The sequence below is a fragment of the Nomascus leucogenys genome, chromosome 12, assembly GCF_006542625.1.
Source record: "Nomascus leucogenys isolate Asia chromosome 12, Asia_NLE_v1, whole genome shotgun sequence".
Taxonomy (NCBI): Eukaryota; Metazoa; Chordata; class Mammalia; order Primates; family Hylobatidae; genus Nomascus; species Nomascus leucogenys.
This window is the reverse complement of record NC_044392.1, coordinates 55,386,346-55,406,197: the sequence shown is the minus strand read 5'-3', so window position 1 is coordinate 55,406,197 and position 19,852 is coordinate 55,386,346. Positions and strand designations below refer to the sequence as shown.

The 19,852-nt window shown below is 44.3% G+C and overlaps 1 non-coding gene and 1 pseudogene across 1 annotated transcript; one reads left to right on the top strand and one right to left on the bottom strand.

Annotated features, from left to right (window-relative positions):
* Positions 1–6,507: 6,507 nt before the first annotated feature.
* TRNAN-GUU lies at positions 6,508–6,582 on the bottom strand. The gene has a single exon. It is a non-coding gene; the product is annotated as a tRNA-Asn (tRNA).
* Positions 6,583–6,778: 196 nt separating this feature from the next.
* Positions 6,779–7,463, top strand: LOC101177638 (annotated as a pseudogene).
* The last annotated feature ends 12,389 nt before the right edge of the window (positions 7,464–19,852 follow it).

Sequence of the window (19,852 nt, the reverse complement as noted above, 5' to 3'; positions counted from 1 at the left end):
ACAGTAAGGGAAGATATTCCATTAGGGAGCCAACTAAAAACATCAGGGAAAACATCACATACCAGTTCTTCTTTCATGATTTCTTGTAGCCAAATGACTTCTAATTTTTTCTAGATGAGGTTCTACATCATGGGAGTATTTATTTTTGTATACGCAACAAGAGGTTGTAAACACCACACATCCACCTCCCTGCTCAGCTAAATCTATCATCTAAAGTGCGCTGCAGAGGCTGCTGTTGCTGGGGCTCTCCCCTTGGTGTTCTGGGCTGCGTTGTACTAAGTGGAGAAGGTGATTGTGGGCAAGCATTGTGCAGAGATCACAACCAGGTGGGCAGGGGGCTGCTCTCTCCACACTATCATTTGACAATGTACAATTCCTTTTATGAACTCTTGTAAGTGCTGCTGTATCTACCCATTGTTTTTGTTTTGTTTTGTTTTTTGAGACAGACTCTCTCTCTGTCTCCCAGGCTGGAGTGCAATGGCGTGATCTCGGCTCCCTGCAACCTCCGCCTCCAGGGTTCAAGCGATTCTCCTGCCTCAGCCTCCTGACTAGCTGGGATTACAGGCACCCGCCACCATGCCCGGCTAATTTTTGTGTTTTTAGTAGAGACGGGGTTTCACCATGTTGGCCAGGCTGATCTCGAACTCCTGACCTCAGGTGACCCACCTGCCTCGGCCTCCCAAAGTGCTGTGATTACAGGCATGAGCCACCGTGCCCAGGTTCTAACCATTTTTAAATAAGAATAATATTGTCTTTGAAAATATATATCATCTAAAGTAATGCAATTATCTAGTACAACCTTAGCCAGTGAATAAATAGCTTTTTGTTGAGCTGTGAAAGAGGCAACAGTTTCATCAGCAATATTTATTTCTTTCTTTCTTTTGTCTTTCTTTCTCTTTTTTTTTTTTTTTTTAAGACATAGTCTTCTGTGTTGCCCGGGTTAGAGTGCAGTGGTGCAGTCTCAGCTCACTGCAGCCTCAACCTCCCTCGCTCAAGCAATCCTCCCACCTCAGCCTCCCAAGTTGCTGGGACTACAGACATGCACCACTATGCCTGGCTAATTTTGTTTTTGTTTGTTTGATTGTTTTGTTTATTTGTTGAAAAACAGGGTCTCGCTATCTTGCTCAGGATGGTCTCAAATTCCTGAGCTCAGGCAATCCTCCCACCTGAGCCTCTCAAAGTGCTGGGATTACAAGCATAGGCCACCAAGCCTGGACTCTTTATTTTTCTTTCAGAGAGAAGGAGTGGCTCTGTCGCCCAGGCTGGAGTGCACTGCCACCATCATAGGTCACTGCAGCCTGGAACTCCTGGGTTTAAGTGATCCTTCCACCTCAGCCTCTGAATCACTGGGATTATAGGCCAGAGCCCCCATGCCCAGTTTTTATCAGCAATGTTACCTAAAGTTAAAGAAGGATTTCTAACCATGGGAAGCAACATCCCATCAAAGCAAAAGCGTGCTCCCCCAAAAATGTATGGAGCTACTTTCTTAATGGTCAGGCAGGTAATTAGCAAGTTTTCTCCCAATAGGATCTCCATCTATTAATAAAATAGAGTGGTGGGCATGCCTAGTGAAAAGTTTGAGGACACTCATCCAATCATACCAATTTTTTTTTTTTTTTGAGACAGAGTCTCGCTCTGTCTCTTATGCTGAAGTGCAGTGGCATGATCTTGGCTCACTGCAACCTCTGCCTCCCAGGTTCAAGTGATTCTCCTATCTCAGCCTCCTGAGTAGCTGGGAGTACATGTGAACACCACCATACCCAGCTAATTTTTGTATTTTTAGTAGAGACGGGGTTTCACAGTGTTGGCCAGGCTGGTCTTGAACCCCCTGACCTCAGGTGGTCCACCCGCCTCGGCCTCCCCACTCATCAAATGTTGGGTTTCTTCAGAGCTATATATATATATATATATATATAGGCATGACCAAATATCCTAAAAGACATTGCACTTCATCATTCCATGTCTTTAGACATTTAAGGGCCATGGATTGTGATCTCCTCCACAGACAAAATAAATGCCGGTGCAGAACAGGTAAGTGTAGTATAATTTGCATACATCAGCTTTCGGCATTTAAACCATGGGTCAGACATGTTAGAGCAAGAGGGCAGGTTGGATCCTGATAGCAGGAGGGAGTGTTTTTCTCTTAACTTTCCAATAGCATCATGGTGTTTACCACTGTCATTTCAGAGTGAGGCAACAATTTTTTGTTGGTTTTCTTTCTGATTTTTGTTTTTTTTGCAACCAGGGTCTCACTGTTGCCCAGGCTATAATGCTGTGGCAACATGACAGCCCAGTACAGTCTTGACCTCTTGACCTTCAGGGCTCAATGAATCATCCTACCTCAGCTTCCCAAGTGCTAGAGTTAGGCACACATCACCACGCCTAGCTTATTTATTTACTTTCTGAGACAGGGTCTCACTCTTTTGCCCGGTCTGGAGTGCAGTGGTGTCATCTGGATTCACTGCAGGCTCGAACTCCTGAGCTCAAGTCATCCTCTCACCTCATACTCCTGAGTAGCTGGGACTAGAGTTGGGTGCCACCATGCACCCAACTGTATATTTTTGTGTATTTTGTAGAGACATTGTTTCACCATTTTGCCCAGGAAGCTCGTCTCAAACTCCTGGGCTCAAGTGATCCTCCTGCCTCAATCTCCCAAAGTGCTGGGATTACAGGCAGTTATTTTGACAATACGATTATGATGGGTTAAACTGGGACGTAGGGCAGGAAGGTTAGGATGAGTCAGACAGATTCGATAAACAGATTTTGCTTGATGTGACCCCGAGTTGCATCGTCAGTGCAATCAGGAGGAATACTGGTGAAATTTGGCACAGGATGTACCAATGGGTCATTAGGGTGAAAAGTGGTTGGTGGTTTAAGGTGGCAAACCTGGAACCTTGTCACATTTCCCACAGTGGCAATGGTTTGTGAGATTCTGATCAGAGAATTATCCCTCCCTGATATAATCAAATTAATTAAGGATAGTAAAACAGAAGTCTGATCATAGGCATTTTGCTATGTATGTATGTATGTATATGTATATACACATACACACAATAGGACTAGTGTATCATATCTTAGAGAATATACATATAGGGTGATTTTACCAAAACCAATAGGATACGACCCCTACAATTTAAAGGAGCCCTAATGGTGTATGTATTCCAGTCAACAGAAAAAGAGACTAACTCTTTCAGGTGCAGTGAGCACTGAAATTGTGAATAGCTGGTTATACAGGCCAGTATCTTGGGTGGAAGTAGGCTACAACAGATGTCAGCTACTTGCCATCTTGGTCAGGAAGATGGCAGGTCACCTTTAAGTGAAAACCTCCACTGACAGATGTCCACTCTGGTAGGGTTGCCTTTTAGATAAGAGAAACATGAATCTGTGTGTCAATGCCCTTATATTTACTGCCACAGAGATTAGGCAATAATACCTGATGTGAGCCAGGTGCAGTGGCCCACACCTCTGGTCCCAGCTATTTGGGAGACTGAGGCAGGAAGACGGCTTGACCCCAGAAGGTAAAGGCTACAGTGAGTCATAATTACGCGACTGCATTCCGGCCTGGGCAACAGAGTGAGACCTCATCTCAAAAAAAATAAATTAATGTTAATAATACCTACATGGTGCCCTCCAGTGGACTTGGAGGGAGTATTTTATTTGATGTTGTTTCCAGTAAGCAACATCTCCAGTTTATAGGCATAATTTTTGATATTTTCATCTCCCAGCAGCTCATTATGAAAGGCATCCTTTATTAATTTGGAACTCTTGGTAAGAAGTTTTGTGAGACCTTAGAAATAATGGAGAATGTTACCTTTAAGAAGTGCAGTACAGGTTCATAAGCCCCTTCATCTAACCACTGCATGGGTCTTCCTGTTCTAATTTCAAAGGGAGAGAGTGAAAGTTTTCCAGAAACAGTGGGGGATCTTTGGCCAGGGAAGGTTAAAAACTTCTGTTAGCCTTGCCAATTGAGTTTTTATCTTATCATTATTAAGTTGCACTAGTCCAGAGGATTAGGGGTGATAGGTACAATGGATATGTTGAGACATAGGCCAAACGTTACAAATGGATCCAACTATCTGACTGATTAGGTGTGTTCCTCGGTTGCTATGGAGATCAGATGGCACTCCCCATGAGGAATGATTTTCTCTAATCACAGTCTACCAGCTGCTTGGGCTGTGGCTCATTGGCATGGAAATGTTTCACCCCAGTGACAGCGCATATAAATTAGCACCAGAAAGTATCTGTGACCCTGAGATGGAGACAGCTGGATAAAGTCTAACTGCCATGTCTTAAAGGGTCCTAAAGGTACAATGTCCCTGTGACACATGAAGGGGTTTGCCAGAAGTATGTTTGGGACAGAACAGACAGTACAGCAAGAATAAACCTTTTCTGCAATCGTAGGTGACGATTTTCAATACACTGCTTTCCCCATGCTATCATTTTGTCTGAATTCCAACGAGTCAGCTTATGAACTACTTTAAAATGGGTAATTGAAGCCTAAGGGGTGGATCAGGGTATCACTGGGCCCATACCATATGCCTGTTTCTGGAAAAAACTTGTTCCCTTTATCTTTCCAGAGAAAATAAAATATTGAATCAAAATAAATTAATTAAATTTTAAAAAGAAACAGGGCCAACCATGGTGGCTCATGCCTGTAATCTCAGCACAGCACTTTGGGAGGCCAAAGCAGGAGGATCACTTGAGCTCAGCAGTTGGAGACCAGCCTGGGCAATTTAGTGAGACCACATCTCTACAGAATTATTATTTTCCTTAATAGCCATGTATGATGGTGCATACCTGTAGTCCCAGCTACTTGGAAGGCTAAGGTGGGAGGATCACTGGAGCCCAGGAGTTTCAGGCTACAGTGAACTATGATTGTACCACTGCACTGCAGCCTGGGCAGCAGAGAAAGATCTTGTCTCAAAAAATAAAATAAAATAAAATGTCTTAGAAGTTTAGCTGTCCATCCTATGCCACAGAATATCTATGTGTCATGTCCACCATGTCCTTCTGTTTTATCATCCCCTTAGTTAAGCCAGGAAGGCACCTGTCCCCTTATTAGAATATCATAGGCTCATGGCTAGCACAGTGGCTCATGCCTGAAATCCTAGCACTGTGGGAGGTGGAGGCAGATAGATCTCTTGAGCCCAGGGGTTGGAGACCAACCTGGGCAACATAGTAAGGCCCTATCTCTACAAAAAAAAACAAATAGCTGTATGCAGTGGTGCATGTCTGTAGATCCAGCTACTCCGGAGGCTGAGGTGGGAGGATCACTAGAGCCCAGGGGGTGGAGGCTGCAGTGAGCCGAGATCACGCCACTGCCCTCCATCCTGGGTAACAGAGTGAGACCTAGTCTAAAAAAAGTGGGGGAAGGGGGAGAAAGTTTGTTGTGCCAGCAAGTAAATGAAGAAAGGGACAGTATTAGAGTTGAGAAATAAATTGGAATATGATTTGATACCTCTCCCGCAGAAGACAAATTTGCTAAAATTGCTGAAGTTAGAGGCATTACATAAGACCCGTTGCAGTTGCTCATGCCTGTAAATCCTGGCACTTTGCAAGGTCATGGAGCTGCTTGAACCCAGGAGTTTGGAGACCAGCCTGTGTAACATGGTGAAACCCCTTCTCTACAAAACAAACGAAAATTAGCAGGGTGTGATGGCCCACACCTGCAGTCTCAGCTACTTGGAGGGCTGAGAGATGGGAGGATCGCTTGAGCCTGAGAAGTTGAGGCTACAGTGAGACGCAATCAGGCCACTGCACTCCAGCCTCAGAGACAGAATGAGACCCTGTCACAAAAACTAAAAATAAAAATTAAAAAGCCTGTAATATAGCAGTGGCACATCCAGTTCTCTATGCTACTACAGAACTATCAGTGGCCAAAGATATGTGTACAAGAATGACGATTTCAGGATTCTCTGAAATCCTAAAACCATGAAGCCAACCTCATTTCAAACACATTTTGAAAAGGGTTAAATAAATCATGCACAAACTGATGGATAAAAAATGCGGTTTTCAAAAATGATGGAGAGGATTATGATGATGATGAATGATTCCACTTTCTATCCATATTATTGATAGAGCAACCAGGAAATCCAGGCCCATCCTGGGGATAGGACATCTCTCTAGGCCTCCTATTGAAAATGAAAAAATTAAGGTTGGCATATAACCCATCCAAGCCTATAAGGGGCAGCATGAGGATTTTGTCGGCACCAGAAGTGACTCGTTTGGTCTGTTTCTTGTGCACAGGCACAAGACAGCATGACATTTCAGGAGATGCTCTGTCTGAATCGGATCTGTGAGGCGAGGGTGTGGGGAATGTGGGAAGTGGCCCTTGACAGGGATCTCTGTCAACTGTGCCTAGAATCCAGGGAAGATAAAACCTTCCCTGCAGGGGGCATCCCTGGCTGGCCTGGAACCACCAACCTTTAGGACTTAGGACTATGGGAAGAAAAAGGGAAGATTCTCTAGTGATCGATAATACACGAACGCTTTAAAAGCTAGAACAAGCGTCCCTGGGTGGGCTCGAACCACCAACCTTTACAGTTAACAGCCGAACGCGCTAACCAATTGCGCCACAGAGACAGGAACTACTGATTTTACTGTGCGCTACGGGAAGGGCTCCTTCAACAAACTTCCCCTGTGCCTTCTAGCCTCAGGGCTCGTCCGGCAGGATGATTGAGCAAGGCCTTGGAAAACCCGAACAATTAGAGCGGTGAATCGCGCTAGTCACGTTGGACACCTGCGCGTTAGGAGATTCTGGAGCCAGAAGGACAGCCGAATGGCCTTCGCCCGCCCTGCCCCTCCCCTGCTTCAGAAGCCCCCGGAAACGCCCCGGTCCGCGACCCGGGCTCGAGCAGCCAGGGGGCCCAAGGGAAGCTGAACGCCTGGTGGGCTCCCGGGATGGCTCTTTCCCTTGTTTGCACAGCCTTCACCCCGTGAGGGAGACTGTGCCCTTCCTGCCCGGTCGCATTCGGGGCGCTGCGGAGCTTCCGCCGCCATCTTCGGATCCTGTGTTCGGCACGGGGGCTCCACCAGGACAGGGGTCGTGGTGAGGGTCTCTCGTGGATTCCCTCGCGGGGAGCAGGGTCTGGCACTCACCAGGGCGCACGACTAGGACTTGTTGAATGAATCCATCGTCGCCTTTATCTTTTAGTCCTTTCAAGAGCCTTGAGAATGGAAATCATGAGAGGTTTTTCCATGGGGAAGTTCTTTTTACAAAACGTTTATTCAGGTTGACTTCTCGGCACCCCGCGGGGCGGGCAACGGGCAGCGCCTCCGGTGCACCTTCTGCGCAGTGGAGCCGCGGGGGCTCAGCTGGGCGGTGGTCGGGTCGTGGGGCGGGAGGGCGGGAGCGGGGGAAGGGAAAAGCAAAATCGGGGAAAGAAGCCGGGGAGCGGTGGACCAGACATCCAGACCTCCTGAAAGGCTCGTGCGGAGGCACAGGCGGGATCTTCCGGAGGTGAAAATTGTTTTTTTATTGTAGCAGAATGGGGAGGAATTGAGGGGAAAACGGAGATAGAACCTGAGAGAGCCCCAAACGCGAGAATCTGTAGCTCCCCAAGAATAAGATCTTCCAGAAAAATTAGACAAAACTAGGCGTCTGGGAACCCTGAAATCCTTGGAGGAGTAACATCATCATGACCCTCTGTGTTCCTTTTGGCAAAAGGACTTGCTTCCATTGTTTGTTTGTTAAATTGTTGTGTTTGTTTAATAAATAAAACCCTTTTCATGTATCTTTGAAATTACGTTGGTTCGGCCGGGCGCGGTGGCTCACGCCTGTAATCCCAGCACTCTGGGAGGCCGAGGCGGGCGGATCACGCGGTCAGGAGCTCGAGACTATCCTGGCTAACACCGTGAAACCCCATCTCTACTGAAAAATACAAAAAATTAGCCGGGCGTGGTGGCGGGCGCCTGTAGTCCCAGCTACTCGGGAGGCTGAGGCAGGAGAATGGGGTGAACCTGGGAGGCGGAGCTTGCAGTGAGCCGAGATCGCGCCACTGCACTCCAGCCTGGGCGACGAAGGGAGACTCCGTCTCAAAAAAAAAAAAAAAAAAAAAAAAAGGAAAGACAGACAGACAGAAAGAAAGAAAGAAAAAAATTACGTTAGTTCTATTACTTTATGATTACAAAACAATGCTGCAGTCATCATTCTTGTACACTTCTCATTGGCCGCTGGTGTATTTCTATAGGGTAGAGGCCTGGAGAGCAGTTGCTCCAACATAGTGATTACATGGTTTTTTATATCATCCCATTTTCTTCCCTTTTTTGGCTTATTAGCTACAATTCTTTCTTTTGTTATGTCAGTGATAGCTTTAAGGTTTCTAGAATACATCTTTATCAGTCTGCCCTCAAGTGACATTATACCTCCCCTTCTGGCCTTTATACTAGTGTTGTCATGTGATTCGATTTTAGACGTGTTATAAACCCCAACATCTAAGTACATACATAGCGATTTCCAGTCATCTCCATTTCTTTGTGTAGGTTCAGATTTCTGTCTGGTATCCTTATCCTTAGGCCTGGAGGACTCCTTCAACATTTCTTGTAGTGTGGGTCGGTGAATGCTTTCATTTATTTGTATGTCTTTATTTTTATTTGTAGTTTTTTAAGATGGAGTCTCACTCTGTCACCCAGGCTGGAGTACAGTGGCGTGATCTGGGCTCACTGCAACCTCCATCTCCTGGGTAAAAGTGATTCTCATGCCTCAGCCTCCTGAGTAGCTGGGATTACAGGCATGTGCCACCGCGCCTGGCTAATTTTTGTATTTTTAGTAGAGACAAAGTTTTGCCATGTTGGCCAGGCTGGTCTCCAACTCCCTGACCTCAAGTGATCAGCCCACCTCGGCTTCCCAAAGTGCTGGGATACATGTGTGAGTCATCGCACCTGTGTATGTCTTTAAATGTCCTTATTTCAGTCACATTTTTGAGAGATTTTTTACTGTGGCATAGAATTCCAGAATAACTTTTTTTCTCTCTCTGACTACTTTATTATGTTGCCACTTTGATGCCTTGTCATTGATATATCATCTTTTCTGTTTTTGTAAAACTGGCATAAAGGAGGCTTCCTGTACTTGCTATATAATTTTTGGAATGTGTATTTAAATTAAAAAAATTTTATTATACTTTAAGTTCTGAGATACATGTGCACAGTGCCAGGTTTGTTACATAGGTATACATGTGCCACGGTGGTTTGCTGCACCCATCAACCCGTCATCTACATTAGGTATTTCTCCTAATGCTATCCCTCCCTTTGCCCCCCACCCCCCTACAGGCCCCAGTGTGTGATGTTCCCCTCCCTGTGTCCGTATGTTCTCATTTTTCAGCTTCCACTTATGAGTGAGAACATGTGGTGTTTGGTTTTCTGTTCCTGTGTTAGTTTGCTGAGAATGATGGTTTCCAGCTTCATCCATGCCCCTGTGAAGGACATGAACTCCTTCTTTTTTATGGCTGCACAGTATTCCATGCTGCATATGTGCCACATTTTCTTTATCCAGTCTATCATTGATGGGCATTTGGGTTGGTTCCACATCTTTGCTATTGTGAATAGTGCTGCAATAAACATATGTGTGCACATGTCTCTATAGTACAATGATTTATAATCCTTTGGGTATATACCCAGTAATGGGATTGCTGGGTCAAATGGTATTTCTGATTCTAGATCCTTGAGAAATCACCACACCGTCTTCCACAATGGTTGAACTAAATTAAAAATACGAAAATGGGCTGGATGAGGTGGCTCACACCTGTAATCTGAGCACTTTGGGAGGGGGAGGTGGGACGATCGATTGAGGCACAGCATTGGTGACCAGCCTGGATAAGATAGCAAGACTCTCTCTCTCTCTCTCTCTCTCTCTCTCTCTGTGTGTGTATATATATATGTGTGTGTGTGTATATATATGTAATATATATATTAAAATATATATACACACTCTCTGTGTATATATTATATATAATATATACACACACTCTCTATGTATATATAATATATACACACACTCTCTATGTATATATGTATACACACGCACACAGAGATACGTCCATCGTGAAAGTCCTAGATTCATCTTAAGTTTCACCGAAAGTGCACTTAAAGTAAAATGCGCCCACTCTGAGGGTCAAACCTACCTACTGACGTGTAAGTTGTGTTTGTGAGGCATTCTCAACAGCATTTGCTTTCCCTAGCATAGTGGTTTCCACGTTTTCCTCACACCTGAATGTCCTCGGCACAAAACCTGTCAGAATTCATTTCCTTTGCTGTTCTTCTTTGAGAACACTCCAGGGTTTTGTTTATTTATTTATTTATTTCATACCTTTTAAAAGCATAGAGACAAAGACTGGCAAGTGGCATATATTACTACGTTAGTCTGAGTTCTCCAGAGAAAGAAAACGAGCGGGATACACACACAGACACACACACACAGAGATTTAGATTGGCTAATGTGATTATGGAAGCAGAGAAGCCCAAGGTCTGCACTCAGTAAGCTCTAGACCCAGGAAAGTCGAATATAGTTCTCGACCAAGTCCAAGGCCCAAGGCAGAAGACCGATGTCCCAGCTAAAAGATAGTGGAGCACAAAGTTCTTTCTTAGCCTTTCATTCTATTCAAGCCTTTTGTGGGTTGGGTGAGGCCCACTCACACTGGGGAGGGCAATCTGCTTTACTCAGTTTACCGATTCAAATGTCAATCTCATCCAGAAACACTCTCAGAGACACAGTGAGAAATAATGTTTAACCAAATATCTGGGCACCCCATGACCCATTCAAACTGACAGAAAAATTAATCTTCACAAATACTCTCAATAAAAGTGACTAATAAATGTAGCATCATGTCCTGCCTGTTTATCCCATAACAATTAATGTATTCCAGCATAACATTGTTTTCCTTTCTCTTACAGTAGCAACATGTAAGAGTTTCATTGAAAGTAAGGTTGCCTGGGCACTATGGCTCACCCCTGTAATCCCAGCACTTTGGGAGGCCGAGGTGGGCAGATCACCTGAGCTCAGGAGTTTGAGACCAGCCTGGCTAACATGGTGAAACTCCATTTCTACTAAAAATACAAAAAATTAGTCAGGCATGGTGGCGCATGCCTGTAATCCCAGCTACTCAGGAGGCTGAGGAAGGAGAATCGCTTGAACCCGGGAGGTGGAGATCGCAGTGAGCCAAGCTCCCACCATTGCACTCCAGCCTGGGCAACAAGAGTGAAACTCCATTTCAAAAAAATAAAAAATAAAAATAAACAAATAAAGTGAGGTTAATTTTGACCTTATGGAGTCTCTCCCCAGCCCCTACATACCTTTGCACTTGCGGATTGTCATTTTGTCATGGCTTTGATATAAAAATATATCAATAAGCTATACGCAGTGCTAATGTAAGTTTGAATTTCATCTTGACTCCATAAGCCACTTTCCATTTTGATAAAGCCTAGAAATATTCATGTCCATCTCCTTGAATATGGGTAATGGATACCTATTGTGGGGCCCACTCTCAATCTCATGGTTTTTTTGTTGTTGTTGTTGTTTTTTATTTTCATTCAGGTCTCAATAGATATGCCTGGGCTGCCTGAAAGCCACTGAAAATGGCCCGTGGCCTTGTGCATCTGACAGAGTCGACTAAAATCTAAGCCATGGAACGGGGGGATGGAAAGTGAGAAACACCAAACTCAGCACACAATGACTCAGTTTAAATCCCTGGGCTAAGAGACGTCCAGACTCTATCATGGCTTCTCAGACATAAGGCTTTGTCTGGAGGATGACTGTAGGCTCCCATGACAATGCCTACCCCAGAAAGCTCAAGGCTGCCAGAGGAACTTACTTTAGTTCCAGCCAATTCCTGCTGATGATGGTAGGTTCAGGATCTCCCTTTTGTATAGCACTTACTAAGAAGGGAATCCGTTCTCCATCCCTTTGAGATGTGTTTGTATCTCCTAGGGACTCCAGTGTGTCTTTCCCTAGGATCTGAAAGCCATTCCTTTGAGCTGTAGTTCTCAGGAAGGACTGAGCCTCTGTCTTCCAGTCTCTGTGGGAGGTTAGAATCCTATCTTCTAATATTGTCAGCTAGCAGACACAGCTGGCCGGTGAGGCAGACATTCACAATGTTTCATTTGTGCCCTGCCCCCTGCCCTCTCCCCTACCTCCCTCTCCCCGTATAATGCCATCACGTCTGTACAAATGGGAACACAGCTCAGCCCCATTCTCTACTATCAGTAGTTACTGAATAAAATCCGTTTTCTCTGCTTTAACTAATGTCTGGCTTTATCTTTGACAAAATAAGTGGAGCGATCATTTTTAGTGACAAGGCAGCTGCAAAGAGAGGCACAGACATGGCAGGAGAGGGAGGGATCACCTGACCCTTCTCATTTCGTAGGCATCTATTCCCGCCTGGTGTTTATAAGCCTGATACTTGGCTGGCCTTCCCTGGCTCTGTGGCAAGACTTGAATAGGCTGGTGATGACACTTGGTGTCCCCATAGCCACCTTCAAAAATGTCATTAAAGGCTTGCGAGAAAATGGAAGGAAATATAGAAAACCTGATTTTGAAAGTTGCCGCCTCTCCTCCTTCCTCATTCAGAGTGTGTATGATATTGCTGTGCGGTGTTTGTTGGACTGCAATTTAGCACAACACCTTTTCTAATATTTGGCAGTTTCTTACAGAGTTAAGCCTACCGTATAAGGAAGCAAATTTACTTTCATTCATTACCCATGAAAAATGAACACATACATCCAATAAGGCTTCTACAAAAAATGCTCATAGCAACCTTATTTTTATACTAAGGAAAAACTGAGTACAACACAAGTCCTCATCAACAGAAGAGTTTAATACCTACTGTTATATAGTCATAAAATGACCTCACGCACAGCAAACAAAAACAAGCAAAAAAAAAAAGTAGGAAAACTATGAAAAAACACAGTAACGTGGGTAAAACCCTCCAAACACTATGCTTAGCAAAAGATGCCTATAAAAATATCTTTTGAACATCTAAAACAAATTTATTTTAATGTACCTGTCTGATACTCCTGTGTAATTCCATTTATATGAAGCATCAGGACTCAACAGTGGTTCCCTCTTTGAGATACTTTGATGGAAAACTTCCTGGGTTGATGGAAATGTTCTATGTGGCTTGGTCTGGTTGATACTTACAAGGTTCTATACATTTATTAAGCTTCATGGTACACTTTTTACATTTGCATTTTTAATATAAAAATAATGTTAATTATTTTTAAACTGCTGAAATCTCAAAATGAATACTTCTTTTAGTATTGGTTTAACCCTGAGATATATTTTTTACTTTTATACATACTGTAAAATCTGTATAATAAAGTTTGGAGTAAATTAGACCTTTTTACTCTTCCTACACAATGCTAGAAGTCTGGAACATCTTCATTCCATTTACCCTGTTTGTGATTTTCAAGTTACTCTCATTAATTTTATGGCACCATATATTTTAAGTCACATGGACATCATTATGATCGTTGGATTAGTAAAACGTACTATTTGACTGAGCCACGCATTTAACCTACATATTGCCCTGCGTTCCTTCGTTCCCTTTCCACATTCCCCGGGGATATTTCACATTTTTGCGTTTCCCTTAGTTAGCATGTACTGCTTCTCCAGAAAGGTCTGCACTTCACCTTCACTTGAAAGATCTGTAGTCTTGGGTTAGGAGCTAGCAGTCAGTTGAAAATGATGGTATTTTAGAACTCTATGATGTCTTACTTTTTCACTGGTGTGAATTTAGCACCTGACCTTTGGACACAATAGGAATTTCCCCCTCTGGGGGCTGCTCTGGTTTTCCCATGTGCCTTGGGCGTTCATCAGTGTCCTGATGACATGCCTGGGTGTGGTTTGTTTGTCCTTATGCTGCTTGGAGTTCATAGCTCTTCTTGCACATGTGGCTTGATGCCTCGTTGGGTTTGTGTCTCTTAATTGTCCATAGGTAAGAACTATTTCCTTTCAGTATTGCTTCTGTCCCATCTTCTGTCTCCTCCAGCTTCCAGGACATTAGTGACAATTTATTTTAAGCATTTATGACATAACTCCTATATATATGTACTTGTTTCTTAGTTTTCCTTCCTGCTAGCTCTCTCTCTGCTTGTCTGGAAAGTCTCTGCTTACTTATCTTCAGGCTAGTAATCCATCTTCACATGGATCCAAACTGCCATTACACCAATCTATTGACTTTTTAAAATAATAACTATTGCATTTTATTTCTAACTTTAATAGATTTTCTTTCCAATTATAAGTATTTATTACATCTCTATGTTATTTCTACCATTACCGTATTTTATTTCTATAATTTCCATTTCATTTCAAAATAGGTTATTATTTTCTGGTGAAAATTTTTACCATCTCTTCAATTCTTCCGAACATCTAAATCATATCATTTGAATGTTACTATCTTATAACCTGGATATCTCCATCATCTGTGAGAAACCTACTGTTTCCTGTTTTGAGTTTGTTTTCTCTTGCCTCTGCTTCTTTATATGCCTAGAATACTATGACTGAATGATGGGTCTCTGTGTGAAAAATCATGAAAGGACTGAGTCATGTTCTCTGTCTCTGAAGATTAATTCCCCTCTGCCCCTGGCAGAGCACCAGAGGCACAGATCACCTCAAACCCATCTCTGTCTCGGCTGATCTGCAGCTTCTTTTTCCTCTTGGGAAACTCAGCAGCAGGATTTTTCCCTCAGAGAAACATCACATTTAAAGTATACATAGAAAAAGGTGGGGTTTTTTTCATAAAAGTCTTAGTTTTCTTATTGTAAATTTAAACACATGATTATTACGGTTCTTAAGCTAATTGGGCTAGCCTGGGCAACACAGTGGGACCCCATAACTATGAAAAATATAAACATTAGGCAGGCGTGGTGGCATGTGCCTGCAGTCCCAGCTACTCAGGAGGCTGGGGCAGGAGGAGCACTTGAGCCCAGGGGTTCAAGGCAGCAGTGAGCTAGATCATGCCACTGCACTCCAGCCTGGGTGAGGAATAGAGACCCTGTCTCTGAAAATTAACAATAATCATATAATAATAATAAGACAATTGGGGCAGTACCTCCTTTATATTGATCAGATACTTAATTTGTCTATACCCTCCAGAGGAAGACAAAGTATTCTACTTTGTTTCCTGAGAAAATACTGTGTATTTATACATGAAAAAAATCCATTAAAGTACTGGGCATTCTAGAGCATGTAAATATAGTAAGTAATATCATTTAAAGTGGAAACAGAGGCAGTGGTATGTATCAAGGATGCTTATCAGTGAGGGAAACAAAAGGAATCATTAAGCACCCTTGGATACCTGGAGGGCCCTCACTTCCAAAAATCTCAGTAATTCTGTGATACACTTTTGAGTCTAGCAGGTTATTCTCTTTTCCAGAGTACGAAGTTGCCAACCAAAAAGAACAACCGAGAGAGAGTGGTTCTCCAAAGAAATGAATGTTTGGGAATAAACAGAGGATTTCAATCCAGGATATGTGCACTATCGTACGAGGACCCAGAGGCACATCCAGGCAGGCTGAGAAGGGGAACCTTTCACAGCCAAAATGAGGAAGGTTACATAGTTGTTTTGAAACAATTATCCTTGGCCACAAGGAATAATCACAAGGATGGCATCAGTCCAAGGATAAATAGGCAGTTGCTGGGCAAATGTCCTAGCAGAGAGATTCTTTGGGTAAGGTTGTGGTGGCCTTTGCGCAAAGTTGTGGTTTTCAGAGAGTTCTTGTAATAGTTTTTATCACAGGCGTGTGTGTGTGAGCACACCTCCTTTATGATCTCCTGATTGAATTTTGTTGGGATTCGGCATAAGTGACTCCATTTTTCATTCTGGCAACTTTTACAGGTCATTGCTTTTCATCTATTTTTACTAGGGGCTGGACTTGCTTAAATTCCAGAAAATTATGAGGTCTTGATTTGTATAATTATCAGAAGTGCTCATGTTGCTGACTCAGTTGCCTATTTGGGATGTTATAATTGTCTTTTTTCTCCTTCCTGTACTGTAATTTACACAATCCTTAGAGGAGGTTAATTTGATGCTTTTCAGCTGTGAAAAACTTGAATATGCCAATCAAAGAAAGGTGTCCCTCACATGCTAGGCATTTAGTTTCTTTCCTGTGCTAACATCCATTTAGGTATAGCACTTTCCTGGAGCCAAGAGTTCCTATGAAATGGGGTGTGGCATATCATGTATTAAGATCATCCTTATTATAGAGATGCCATTCTTGCAGATATTGACAACTAATGTGTCCATAAGACTTTTACCAAACATCAGAAAGACAAGATATGAAAACCTTCTCATTGCTTCAGTCTCAAACGTCAGGAAAGACCAGAATCTTTAGGATAATGGACAATCAAGAAAGACTCACAGACTAGATTAGCTGTCATGTACTGCCAATCAGGGAATGGATCCTTGTCAACCACCACCTAACAGAGATTGTCCCCAGAAGTTCACTCCATAACGTCAAAACCAGAAACCCACATTGGTGCCACTGATGACAGAAAATAATAATGCAAAAATGAGAAAGAAACAGTAAGAGAGAGAGAGAGAGAGAAGACATAGAGGGAGAGAGAGACCTGTACTATAGCCATACTTAGTGATTAAAAGCCAAAGAGCTCAATTTCTATTCATGACGTTCATTAGAAGAAGCAAGGGAATGGGAGCTAATAGCTCTGAGGGTTCAGGTCTACACAAGATGCCTGTTGGGTGGAGGGTTCTGTTGGCTCCAGTGACGTTTCGCAGATGTGCTAATTGTTATGGACATAGCCCCTGAGAAAATCTATCAAATAATAATACAGGGACAGCTATCCGCATGCTAATTTACCATTGTATAGGAGGGAGAAAGGGCATTAGATTGGTTTTGGCAAATAAAAGCAAAACCATGATTTATGAAGAAAAGAGGAAAGGGGAGAAGAAAAAAATTGCCTGGGACCTTTGTGATTTTGCTCCCCTTGTATAAGGGACCTGACAGAAAGCTTTCCAAGAGGTCACTGTGGCCCGTCTTCTCTGGACCAGTGTGACTTGGTCATCACAGAAAACAATCACGGATGTTGGAGGACTTTAAAATATCTTAGAAATTTAGCAGTTCGTCCTATGTCACAGAGTTTCTGTGTGCGATGTCCACCATGTGCTTCTGTTTTAAAACCCCTCAGTTAAGCCAGGAGGGTGTCTCTCCCCTCGCGACCAGCCTGGGCAACACAGCGAAATCCCGTCTCTACAAAAAATACAAAAATTAGCCCATCGTGTGGCGCATGCCTGTAGTCCCAGCTCTTGAGGCAAGAAAATCGCTCGGCCCCAGGAGGTCGAGGCTGCAGTGAGCCATGTTTGCCCTACTGCATGCCATCCTGGGTGACCAAGGCTGGAATATCACACATCCATGTGTAGAAAGTTTGTTGTGCTGGCAAGTAAATGACAAAGGGGACATTGACAGAACTGAGAAACAAATTGGAATACGATTTGGTACCGCTCCCATGAAAGATAAATTTGCAGAATGTACTCAAATTAGAAACATTAAATAAATTCCGTAATGTAAAATTAGCACATCCTGTTGTCCACACTATAGAAATATCTGCACAAGTGACCGAAGATATGTATACAAGAATGATGGTGATTGCAGCATCATTTGTAATCCTAAAACCATGAAACGCACCTCACTTCAAAAACATTTTGAAAAGGGCTACATAAATCATGCACAAACTGAAGAAGAAATGCTGTTTTCACAAACAATGGCGAGGATCACCATGAGGATGACTGATTCCACTGGTCACATTATTGATAGAGCAAGCAGTAAACCCAGGCACATCCCGGGGATAGGATACTACTGTAATAGGCCTCCTATTATTAAACATGAAAAACTTGAAGCACAAAATGTCCACCTAACTGACCCAAGCCATGGGAGCAAGGAAGATTTTTATCACACCACAAGTGAGATCCTTTCTAAGGTCTATGGGATTCCTGAGTTTGATAGGTATAACGCGCGGTGGCCCTTGCCAAGCCTCAGACTTAAGGTGGATAGGAATTGGGGACATGTGTGCCTTGTGATCAATCAGGAGTAGGTTGTCCCATCAACAGAAGCAGGTTAAAATAAAACCCCAGGGCCCCGGCTGGAACCACCAAACTTTCTATTAACAGCAGAATGCTCTAACTAATTGCGCTACAGGTACACGTTCCATGCCTTCTTCTGGGCTCTATAGGAAGGGTACACTCAGCAAACTCCCCATCCCCTCGATCTTCAGGGGCCCTCCTGGCAGGACGACTGTGCAAGTTCCAGGTCTTTGGAAAACCGGAGAGATTAGAGCGATGAATTGTAGTGTTGGACACCTGCGCATTGGGACATTCTAGAGCACGAAGGACAGCCGAATGGCCTTCGCCCGCCCTGCCCCTCGCCTGCTTCAGAAGCCCCCGGAAACGCCCCCGTCCGCGACCCGAGCCGCCGCCTCGAGGCCCAAGAGAAGCTGAACGCCCGGTGGGCTCCTGGGATGCATCTTCTCGTTCTTTGCGCTGCCTTCACCCACTGAGGGAGCCTGTGTCCACCCTGCCCAGTCGCTTTCGGGGCCGCTGCGGAGCTTCCGGTGCCATCTTCGGATCCTGTGTCCCGCATGGGGGCTCCACCAGGGCAGGGATGATAGTGAGGGTCGCTTGTGAAACAGGGTATGGCACTCACCAAGGCGCACGACTAGGACTTGAATTAGTCCATCGTCGCATTCAGTTTTTAGTCTTTTGAAGAGCTCTGAAAATAGAAATCATGAACTGTTTTTCCATGGGGAAGTTTTGTTTTGTTTTATTTTGTTTGTGAGACAGGGTCTCACTTGGTAGCCCAGGCTGGAGTGCAGTGATGCAAACACCGCTCACTGCAGCCTCGACCTCCTGGGGCCGAGCGATTTTCTTGCCTCAGCGCCCCAAGGAGCTGGGACTACAGGCATGCGCCACACGATGGGCTAATTTTTGTATTTTTTAGAGAGACGGGATTTCACCGTGTTGCCCAGGCTGGTCGCGAAGGGAAAGTAAGTTTTTTTTTTTTTTTTTTTTTTTTGAGACAGAGTCTCGCTCTGTCGCCCAGGCTGGAGTGCAGTGGTGCTATCTCGGCTCACTGCAAGCTCTGCCTCCTGGGTTCACGCCGTTTTCCTGCCTCAGCCTCCAGAGTAGCTGGGGCTACAGGCGCCCGCCACAACGCCCGGCTAATTTTCTGGTTTTTTTGTTTTGTTTTGTTTTGTTTTGTTTTGTTTTGTTTTGTTTTTAGCAGATACGGGGTTTCACCGTGTTGGCCAGGCTGGTCTCGATCTCCTGACCTCGTGATCCGCCCGCCTCGGCCTCCCAAAAGGCTGGGATTACAGGTGTGAGCCACCGCGCCCGGCGGTAAGTTCTTTTTAAAAAGCGTTTATTCCGATTGATTTCCTGGTATCCCGTGGGGCGGAAAACGGGCTGAGGCCTCCAGTAAACCTTCTGCGCGATGGAGCTGCGGCGGCTCAGCTGCGCTGTTTTTGGGTGGGTGCCTGGGGCACTAGGGCGGGAGTGGGGCACTGGGTGAGTCCAAGGGGGAACTGCAAGGAGGAGAGCAAGGAAGTCGGTAGAGGCGGGGACCCTGGCAAGGAAACTTCCCAGTAGCTTTGTTCAGCGGTAAGGACCGGATCCTTGAGAGATAAAAATCATCTTTTCTACTGTAGCAGAGTGGGGAGAAAGGGAGGAAAAATGGAGAGACACCAAGAAAGAAGGAAAATCATGGGGACCCTTAGGCCGAAGCAGCCCTATATTAAGTTTAAAGAAGAAAGCAGGCGGCTTCCTGTGATGGTATATTGGTTAGTACTCTGCATCGCGGCCAACGGTGGAATCATGGCAGTGTCCCTCCTGGGGCGTGGCACTCCTCCTTTCCT